Genomic DNA, 12,139 nt, shown 5'->3' with positions numbered 1-12,139 from the left:
GCAGTATTTTACCAGTTCCTTGCTACATAATCGATACTGGGAAGAACCAAGTTTTGCATAGAAGAGGTTAGTGTCAGATACCTGGGATATATTTTAAGGACTTATAAGAACTTTAATTTTATAATTTGTGGCCTAATATTGGATTTTTACAACTTGAGTGCTGAAGCTGCTTGCAGGGCATAACTTTGCCCTTTTGGGCTCCAGAACCGCCTGCAGAGCCAGCAACCCCCATGGCCATTGTACTATTTGATCAATTACATGTCTTGCATCCTTGTTAAATAATACTCCCTCTACTCTGTGTGGTCGAAGACAGCCTTTTTGTTCTACAGGCCTGTGCTGAAATGACGACTCGATAAATATATTACCCATTGTTCTCACCTCATAGCCCCTCTTGCTTAAACACTGAGTCAGGCTACCACTGACAGTCCAGTTGCCCCCACCAATTAGAAAAAAAAAATGACATTAGTTTATAGTTTTGTTTTCCTGAGTAACCCATCTTTTTGATCAATAGGCCCTTGAAACTTTTGCCTTGATACACCCTGACCTATCCCTTCCATTTTGGAATGTATTCTTGGTTCATACCAAGTGCTATGTTTTCTGGTTTGGAAATCATTATCTGAATGAACTCTTTAAAGTTCTTAAAAAAGTATTTCCTCTGGACTTTATTTACAATTTCAACATAGGAAAACTAGTCATTCAGTGTTTTTTGTTTTGTTTTGTTTTGTTTTGTTTTGTAGTCTTCAATTAGTTGCAGTCTGGTTTTTGTTTTGAGATAAAAGGCAAAATTATATTTGAAAATAGCAGTTTTCCAACTCATATGAAACTCTTATCTAAATTAATCTTATTTTGTTTATAAAGAAAATCACATAATTTGCTTACTTTAACAAAGGATAAAAGTAAATTTTGCATTCAATAATAATTATTTCACATAACATTTAGGTATTATTTAGTTTTTGATTCTGTTATTTATAAATTATTAGAATAGTTAATCAATTCCTATGCAAATTTTAGCTGGAAAACATGTAAATTAAATTTATTGCAACTATTTATATATTTCTAATTTTAAGATACATATTTGTATAAAATATTTCCTTTAAAATAATTATTATTTTATTGTCTATGGCCATGCCACCCTGAACATGTTTGATCTCATCTGATCTTGGAAGCTAAGCAGGGTTGGGCCCGGTGAGTACTTGGATGGGAGAATACCTAAGAATACCAGGTGCTGTGGTGATTAAAGAAAAAAAAAATATATATATATATATATATATTTAGGAAGAATTTATTTATTTATTAAATTATTTATTTATTTAAGAAGTAATTTCTATTGAATAAAATAATTTCAACATAATAGAGATCAAAGCTGAAATTTTACATATGTGCTAGAGACTTTTCTAGGTGAGAGTAGTAGTCATGTTATATGTAAATACCCTATAGCTGTCTTGCTATGTAATCGCTATACAGGTTTCTCCTTTTCTTAATAATAATAATAATAGATTTCAAAAGGTAATCAGACTTGTATCTTCCATATAACTCAAATAGTATTTTGAAATAATATTTCTGAACAATTATTTGATTTTCTTCTTTTTGCTCAAGAATGTTATAATGAAGGAGTTGTTTTATGTGTACTCAGTGGAAAAAATTACTGAGGTTTAGTTGATATAGTTTATTATACTATTTATATTATAATATATGTGACTTCCTTTGGTTTCTTAAGTTATATGCTGTCCGAGCATTCATTTTTAGGTATCGAAATGATTTTTATTGTATATGTAAAGTAAAAAGTAAAGTAAAGTAAAGAAGTAAAGTAAAGTGGCACATAGAGACCAAGGACAAGTTACAGAAAGAACAACCAAGCTTAAAAAATACAATAATGCAACAAGTGGAAAAAAAATGTCCCTCATCTGGATTTATCTATAATGCTTTAATACCAGTATTTTCAATTGGTTATTAACGGATAGTATATCCTATCAAGGAAATATAAGACTATATTAGAACAATTTCATTAGCGGATCACTCTTGGGAAAAGAACGTTTACTGTTCTAGCTGACTCTTAAACTTTTCTCAATTTACCCACATTAGGACTTATATTATTCTGTGTTCAGTATCTTTTTTGAACATAAAAAAGATATATCTTATTTCAAAATGTCCAGTTCTTTGTCTTACTAGATAAGGACTTAAATAGCATATAAACTTACACACATATATATATGACTTGTTTATGTACATATATTAAAAGAAAGACAGAAAATGTAGCATACTAAAACACTACTAGCCAGTATATATATATCTCCTGGAGAAAGACTGATGATCTCTAAAACCACACTATTAAAATTTTTTTCTGAAGTTCATTTTCAAAGCTTAAAATTACAAATTACACAGAGCATTCAAAAGTGAAATGGATTATTAAAACAATGACAAGGTAGTATAACCTCAGAATTTTATACTTTAAATATTGAAAAGATTAAACAAAAATGGTATGTATTTGGTTCCTTTTATTGCCAAAAATATCTGGGTGATTTTTAAATATGTGCATGTTATGCTACATACCCAGTTATTTCTTTGCTATCTATAAGGCTGCTGTGTAGAGCAGGACTGGTTGTTCAGTGCTTATCCTGAAAGCCATGAATGACAGCCTTGTTCACCCATTCCAAAGAATGAATTATTTTCCTATAATTAATTAACAATTTAGTGTAACTCTAATTTTATATACTTATTTATAGACATGCAAAAACATACTAGGAGATAAAATAACTATATATAAATATAGCTATACTTCTATTATCTCAAAATAGTATTAATTCTTTTTTTTTCCTAATTTGACGAGGAAATTACTTAGAAAACATTGTGAGCCTCTTCAGCTGATACTAAATATTTGATAATATTCTTTTACCTTTTATTGTGAACAAGAAGAGTTCTTAAGGAAGAACAACATAGGATCAAATGTCAGCCAACTTTCGGAAAGTCTCTCTAAGAAATACTTATATTTATTTATTAATAGACACTAACATTTTTATCCTCAATTTATGTTTATGGAATTTGATGTTTTTCCACTCATATGAAGTTGTAAGCTCAAGGCTAACTGAACGTAATATTGGAACTGAGTTTATTCACCACTAGTTAAGGATTCTTTATATGAAGAATTTATATAAAAAATTTATATATTCTTTCCATGATATGTTTACTCTAAAAGTGATATATAAACAACATTAATGTGTTTAATCTTATTTATATATTTTGATTTGACATATCAAGTAAAAGGTGGAACAAGGAAATTTTACCAGTAGTATTTATTTGCTTATTTGTTTTTCATTGTAAGTAAATACAATGAAAGAGATGAACCTTGTACTAAAATTAATGAATTTAGAACAATTTCCAGAATTCCACTTTGTTTTTATAACATTATATCATTTAGTTTTAAAAATACATGGAAGTAAGAGTAAAAACTGAATATAACTGCATTAGTAAAAAATTTGAGTTAATGTTTTATGAAATTGATTTTATATAATATTTACTTATGTACATAGTATTCCTGTTATAAACATATTGTATATTAACTGTTCTTCCATAATGTTATATTTAAGAACTGTGTAATATTCTGTTGTATGAATGCTTATTTGTTAGTTATTTCCCTTTGAAAACTCTTGATGTAGTTTCTAGTTTTCATATTCTGGTGATATAAAAGTCAAATAATATGTAAATAATTTAAAAATTAATAGTTTGCATATAAATCTTGTGAAATGATACCCTGTCTCAATAATTATGACAATTTTAAAGTGTAACATGTTTTTTTCTATTACTACAAGAAATTTTCATAGTTCTCTATTCTTAGACTTCTCTATTTATTGAACATTCAGCAATATGACTAAAATTACATTGAAGTTGAAACTATATAGTTGACAAATACTGTGTATGTGCATACATGCACGCACTAGGTGCGCTTGCTTGCATATGTGCATGTGTATGTAACAGAATATTGAACCGTTTGAAAAGTTCGAGACACCTATGAGACACATACACATATACTTTGTGTGAGTGTATTATTTTGTAATGTCAAATATCTCCAAAATGTGATTGTTTTTAGAATAGGTATAAAAAATATTTTGTGAGAAACAATAGTGATAATGTCTGCACCTTCATTTAGGCTTTATTTAAACAATTATTCCAGTAGTGTAAAAGTCAGAGAAAATAGTTAAAATGTATAATATACTATGACTTAATAGAATAGAACTTTAGGTTTACAAAAATGCACTAACTCCTGCTAGTCTTTATTCTATAGATATATCTACCTGATATGTCAATTAAAAACATGCTTTTTTTTTTTACCTCATATGTGATTTTCACTGTTCCATTATTGAACCGTATATTAATTTTTTTATCAATCCTTTTCCCCTAAAACACAGTAACATTTTAGGGAATAGAAACTGTCTAATTTACTGTTAAATCCCCAGCAGCATCTATCTCAGTGTCTGTCATGCAACCCAGATTGAACAAATAATGTATTGGTTAAAAGTTAAATGTATTATTATCATAATTAATCAAAACTTCCAAAATGAGCACCGTAGCTTATATTTATATTTTAATAATTCTTTCAAAATCCCAGTCTACTCAATTAGGCAACATAACATAATAAAATTAATAAGAAATCACATAAGGATTTATCAGGAAACTTATTTTGTGTAACAACTAAGTTTTCATGTAGATAACAGAAATGTTAAGAATTTCAAGTATGAACTGACTAAACATAAGAATTAGGTGCTTAGAAAATTGTTGAGAAGGCTACAGGAGTAGGCTCTAGTTCTGGTCTGGATAAATGGTGTCCTGTACAGCACTACAGAATTTGTGAATCAAGAGAACTACTACCTCCACTATATTCAGAAAGCCGTGTGTCAGCTGCTGGATACATGCCTACATGACATTATCCATACTCTGGGGATAAAAAAATAATAATGTTCTCAAATTATGGCTTCGGGAACACAATAACTTGTCTTCAATTTGGGACCACATGGCTTAGAATTATGCATTAGCTACCAGATAGAAATGTGATTGAGTCGGTACATTAAAAATCAGAGCTATAAGTTGTTCTAGGGAATAGAATAAAATATATTTAAAATAAATAAACAAAACCGGCAAAACTTTAGCTAGACTCACACATAAAAGGGACTCAAATAAAATCAGAAATAAAAGAGATTTTACAATTGATATCACAGAATTACAAAGAATCATAAGAGATTATTATGAACAATTATATTAAAACAAGTTGGACAACCTAGAAGAAATGGATGAATTCCTGGAAACATACTATCTTCTCAGACTAAATCATGATGAAATAGAAACTTGAACAGACTAATTACTAGTAAGGAAGCTGAATTAGTAATCAAAAACCTCTCAATAAACAAAAATCCAGACTCAAATGGCTTCATTGGTGTATTCTACCAAACATTCAAAGAAGAATTAATACCAACCCTTCTCCAACTCTTCCAAAAAATAGAAGAGGTGGGAACACCTGCAAACTCATGAGTCCAGCATTACCCTATTAGCAAAACAGACAAGGAAGCCACAAGAGAATTATAGGCCACTATCCTTGATGAACATAGATGCAAAAATCCTAAACAAAATATTAGCAAATCAAATTCAACAATACTTAAGATCCTATACTATGATCAAGTAAGAGTTAGTCCAAGTATGGAAAAATGGTTCAATATCCACAAATAAATTAATCGATCAATCAATCAATCAATATACAACTAACAAAATGGAGGATAAAAATTATATTATCATTTTATAAACTATATAAATGTCTAACCAATGTATTGTATACTTAAAACTAATAATAAAATAAAACAAAATTATATTATTATCTCAACAGATGCAGAAAAAACTGATAAATTCAATATCTGTTTATGATAAAAATTCTAAACAAAGTGGGTAGAGCAAGAACACATCTCAAGATTAAAGCAATATAGGACAAATCCACAACATCATACTCAATAGTGAAAAGTTGAAAGCCTTTCCTCTAAAATCAGAAACAAGAAAAGGATGCTCACTCTTGCCACTTTTATTCAAGATAGTAAAGATATCCTTCATTTTATTGTGCTTCACTTTATTGCACTTTGCAGATACTATGTTTTCATCAACATCAAGGCAGGATCAAAAAGCAGCAAAAAGATTATGACTTGCTAAAGGTATAGGTGACAGCACTTTTTAGCAACACAATATTTTTTATTTAAGATACATAGTTTTTTAAAGAAATAATGCTATTATAAACAACAGTAATATAGTGTAAACATAACTTTTACGTGCACTATGAATCAGAAAACACTCTTACTTAGTTTATTGCAATATCTGCTTTATCGTTGTGGTCTGTAAATAAACACACAATATCTCCGAGATATGTTTGTCTTAGAAGTCCTAGCCATAGATATTAGGCAAAATAATAATAATAATAATAAAAATAAAAATAAAAAGCATCCAAATTGAAAGGGAAGTAAAACTCCCACTGTTTGAAGATTGAATAAAATTATTTATAGAAAACCCTAAAGACTCCATAAAAAAACTATTAGAGCTAATAAATGAATTCAATAAAGTTGGAAGATATAAAATAAATATGCAGAAATCTGTTTAACAAATACACTAGTAATAAACTATTAGAAAAATAAATGGAGGAACCAATCCCATTTATAATTGCATTAAAAATAATAAAATACCTAGAAATAAATTTAACCAAGGAGGGAAAGACCTGTACATTGAAAAGTATAGAATATTGATGAAAGAAATTAAACAAGAAACAAAGAAATGGAAAGATATTCTGTGGTCATGGATTGGAACAGTTGATATTGTTAAGAAGTTCATACCACTCGAAATAAATATGTAAATTTAATGAAATCCTTATAAAAATTCCAATACTATTTTTCACAGAAATAAAACAAATAATCCAAAAATGTCTATAGAGCCACAAACAACTCTAAGTAGCCAATGCAATCTTGAGAATGAAGAACAATACTGGAGGTATAATTCTCCCTGATATTAAACTATATTATGAAGCTATAGCAATCAAACAGTATGGTATTGACATAAAAACAGACACATAGATCAATGGAACAGAATAGAGACCCAGAAATAATCCCAATTAATTTACAAGAAAAGAGTCAAGAATATACAATAGTAAAAGGGCAGCCTCTTCAAATGATGTTGGAAAAACTGAACAACCACAAGCAAAAGGAAGAAACTGTCTTTCACCATACAGATAAATTAACTCAAAATGGATTAAAGACTTGAATTTAAGATCTGATGTTTTAAAACTCCCAGAAGAAAACATATATAGTAAGTCCCTTGACATCAGTCTTGGCAATTTTTTTTTTTTGATTTGACACCAAAAGCACAAATAAACAAATAGAACTATATCAAACTAATATACTTCTTTACAGCAAAGAAAAGCATCAACAAAATGAAAAAGGCAACCTACTGAATAGCAGGAAATATTTGTGAATCATATATATGATGAGAGGTTTATATCCAAAATATATAATGAACTCACACAAATAAATAGCAAACAAATAACAATCCAATTAAAAATGGGCAGAGACTCTAAATAGATATTTTCTATAGAAGGAATACAGATGGCCGATAGGTATATGAAAAAAAGCTCTACATTATTATCAGGGATAGGCAAGTCAATACCACGATGAGAAATTACCTCATATTTGCTAAAATGACTTAAAAAATAAGAAATGAAAATGTTGGCTAGTAAGTAAAGAAAAGGTAACCCTCGTGCATGTTGCTGGAAATGTCACCTGGCATGGCCACTGTGGAAAACGGTATGGAGGTCCCTTAAAGAATTAAAAATACCTCTACCACACGACATATCAATCCCACTTCTGAGTATTTATCCAAAGAAAACTAAAACACTAACTAAAAAAAGATATACGCACCCTCATGCTCATTGCAGCATTATTTACAATAACCAAGTTATGGAAACAACTGTCCATCAATGGATGAATGGAAAAGAAAATATGATACACACACAATCAGATATCATTCAGCCACACGGGTAGGCCTGGAAGGCAATATACTGAATTAAATAATTCAGACACAGAAAGAAAAATACTTTATGATCTTACTTATATGTGGATCTAAAAAAATAAATAAATCAAACTCATATAGTCAGAGAACAGATTGGTGGTTGCTGTAGGTGGAGCGCTGACTGGCTAAATGGGTGCAGGGAGTCAAAGGTACAAACTTCAACTTATAAAATAAATAGGTCATGGTGGTGGTCATGGTGATGTAATGCAGAGCATGGCAACAATATTTAATAATACAGTATTTCATATTTGAAAGTTGCTAAAAGAGTAGATCTTAAAAGTTCTCATCATAAGAAAAAATTCTGTTTATAAATATGTCTATAAATGTTAACTAGATATATTGTGATAATTTCATCATATACACAAATATTAAATCCTTATGTTGTATAACAAATTAACATAATGTTCTAATGTCAATTATATCTCAATAAAAAGTTAAATATTTAAAGTATTTATAATTAACAAAAGAAAATAGAATTATTAATAGCGCCTATCAGTCAGGCCCCTGAAGTATGACAATTAGAAAACAGCCAGAGAAATAAAATAAGTTGAAAATAAAATAATCCTAGCTGCAAGTTGCTCTAGAAAATGTAGTTTATATCATGAATGCAGTTCCAGATGACAGACTAGAATGTGACTGAATCTGCTGGCTAATCTAGCATTTCTACCGCAATCTGTCTATGCAACAAGAGCCCTAAAAGCCATACAATAATGACAGAAATTATATTAATCTTTATTATAAAATCGCATAAATTATTACTTTAATCTAAGGTCCAAATCTTGAATTTATTTATTTCATAGTTGAAATCAAATAATATCACTGAACACCATTTTTACGTAAGACATTGTTACCTGTAAATAAAATATTTATACTTCAAAACTTCAAGTCAAGAATGAATTGAAAAAAACAAATTTAAATTTTACTCAATTGTTTTATAATATATAAAATCTCAATTTTACATGCATAATTTACATTTACTAATATCAACTTTTCCATTGTGAATACTTTGCATTTCTGAGATCATTTGCTTGCTACAGCAGGATTTTTATTCTTTGGAACATATTTATAAACAAAAATGTATTTTTTGAATCTCCATTTCCTTTTATCATCAAATACAAACACATACACTCATATAGGTCTATAAACATACACATATATACATATATACACACATTTATTTATTATATAAAATCTATAACTGAGTTCAGTGGAGTTTGTCATAACATATATTTTTGTGCTAAGCACAACTATTTCTTAACAAAAATGAAATGTTAACAAAATAGATTCTTTAATAATTACATTAAGATTATTATTTTTCTAACTTAATATTACATCTTTTCCTGAAATTCTCCTCCTTCAAATTTAAACTCTTCTTCTAATATTAAAATTATTACTTAACTCTTGTGCAGGATTTGAATACAGTCTTAGGCAATTCCTGCCACACCAAAGCATGATTAATGATTTTTGTGCTCTACCCAGTAAATATCTTTATAAACCTATGTAATCATTTAGCACAGATGGTGGATATCTGTGACATGGACCAGTTGCCATAAACACAGTTGGCCTAATCAAAATTAACATCCACTTTAGAAAAATTTATTATCCATTCATAAAATTCAGTGGCATAACATAAATGTCATGTCATCTTAGGTTCTGCATCAATAATTTATTTGTTTATGACACAAACTAATTCTCAATATTCTTCCTCTTTCCCAACAATAACAAGTAGAAGCATGACCAGGGAAAGTTATTATTTACTAGCCACAGCTCAATGCACCGTGTAATCAAATCTTTTGTCAGAGCATCCTGCCACATAATCAGATTGTGTGAATTGTCAGAGGCAATTTTATAAATATATATTCATTTAAAGCCTTGGTAAGCTTGTTATAGTGTAGGATAAGTACATTTTATTCTTCTTTTTCTCCCTCTGTTGTTGTGATTGTATACTGAATTCTTATTTGTAGAGTAATTACATTCCTAAAATATAGTTCAACTTTGGAAAAAAACATAAATTCTCTGTTCACCTATAGCACACATTATCCTTCTAAGCTCAATACGTTAATTAATTATGATTTGATTTGCTTACAATTTTCTCCCAGGATAATGTCTTTACAAGGTATTTTAAATATATTTTTCTGAAATTTCAGTAAATATTTTTGCTGAGCTATGTTAGAGTTTAATAAGAATTCAGTATACAGTCGAAAGCTTATCAAAATTTGTTGAATATTTAGACATACAAACACACACACCAACATATAAAAATTACACTGCTTTATAAGGAGCATGTTTCTGTGCAAGTTGTGACTTGGGCTTAGTTTCATTTGTCCCTTAGAGGCTATTGAACATTCTTGGGGTGTTGTCTACTCTCAGTAACAATAGGTAGTTCTCCTTATAAGGTTTATGGTATTGATTAAAATGACCAAGCTGAAAATTGATCTGCACCTCTTTGCAGAGGCCAGGTGACTCACACTAATAATAATAATAATAATAATAATAATAATAATAATAATAAAGGGTATTACATCGTTCTTACAGGACAACAATTACATGGTCACTGAGAAACAATGGAGGAGAGAAAGGCCCATACTCTCTTAAAAATTACCTATGTGCTCCTGAGAATCCACTAGGAGACATTTCCTTACTTAACATTAACTTAACAAATATTGACTGTCGTACTTGTCACTATTAGGAAGAACAAAAGACACAGAGGATTCGGTCTATATCCTTAGGGAGTGTAAGCTAATGAAATCTAGACAAAGAAAACAGCAAGAAAATGAGGAAGGAGAACAAAGCGAATGTAAGTAGAGTTTGAGAGGGAACAGCCACTAGCGATTATGAAGTAATCACAAGTATTTTCATTTAATCAAAAGTATTTGAAGAAATAATTGCTTGTTATCATTTAAAAAATTAAATTTAATTTTTTAGGCAAAAACTGTTGGACATGGGCTAAGTGCAACAGGATATAGTGGAAAGGAATGAATGTTCTTGGTTGAGAGCATCTTTTCACCTATTTACCTGTTGTCTTTTGTACAATGTTAATATAGAATAAATATAACGAGTCATTATGTAATAATGGTAATGATGATGATGACGGCAATTATAATGGAAAGTCCACTTGTGCAATAGTCTTGATCTCTTATCTCAGCCTCTGGTGAAAGCAGTGACATATATGGTTAGTAAGTTTGGCTGAAGTATCTAGCATGTTTAATTAAGCTCCATCTTCTTCCTTTTCGGGTATCTTGTAACTGAACACAGTATGCTCTTCTCTCCTATAAGTACATGTGGGTAGGCAGGGTCCTTGGTAGTAAGCTGCAGTTATTCATTATCTTCATAGTGATGCGTAGAGGAGACAAGAGAACTAAAATGTCAAATCAAGCTATAGCCAGAGACTGCAATATGCTGACCAGCTTACATCTAGACCACAAAGAAATGTGCAGTACAAAGGGAAATTTCTGCTGGGATTGCTAACAAATCATTTTCCTACACCGTGAAGGGAAAACAGCAGCATAAAGTGGCAGCCTACACAAAATAAAATTATCATTCCCTATGGCTAAAATCGTGAGGAACCTCTGGATTAAAGGCTGGAAATTGTCAGTAGGCCTTTCACCCAACATAGTCTTACTTTTTCTCGCTACATACTTGTCTTTTCTCACTGTATGTCCATATCAAAGGAAAATGGATAAACATAGTCTTAGAAATTGTAATTCACAGAAACTAAGCATGATATATAAACTGGATTTTCTGACACTCAGGCCCTTTTTTTCTTGTCTCGGACTTTTTGGCTTTGCTTTCTCTTGCCTTTGGTTTTTCCCTTCTCTGATAAACTTTCTTTTTGACTCTAACTTTGGCGTATACTTGAGGGTCCCAGGTCTGGCTGCGAACAGGCTTGTAGCTAGGGATAAGACTCTGGATTGAGAATATTACATTAATGTAGTAGGGTTCCTGCACTTAACTTATGTAGGTATGATTCCGCTTATTAAATCACACGTGTGGCAGAATGCCACTGTTGTTCTCTGACATATATAAAGCCCATTCGGTCCCCTGCGGAACAGAAGAG

The 12,139-nt window shown here is 30.1% G+C and overlaps 1 pseudogene; it reads left to right on the top strand.

Moving 5' to 3' along the window:
* Window positions 1-1,115: 1,115 nt before the first annotated feature.
* LOC118609809 lies at window positions 1,116-1,234 on the top strand (annotated as a pseudogene).
* Window positions 1,235-12,139: the final 10,905 nt, after the last annotated feature.

This window comes from Rousettus aegyptiacus, unplaced genomic scaffold, assembly GCF_014176215.1.
Source record: "Rousettus aegyptiacus isolate mRouAeg1 unplaced genomic scaffold, mRouAeg1.p scaffold_m13_p_11, whole genome shotgun sequence".
NCBI lineage: Eukaryota > Metazoa > Chordata > Mammalia > Chiroptera > Pteropodidae > Rousettus > Rousettus aegyptiacus.
Note: the sequence above shows the minus strand (reverse complement) of the source record. Positions and strands in the feature narration are given on the sequence as shown.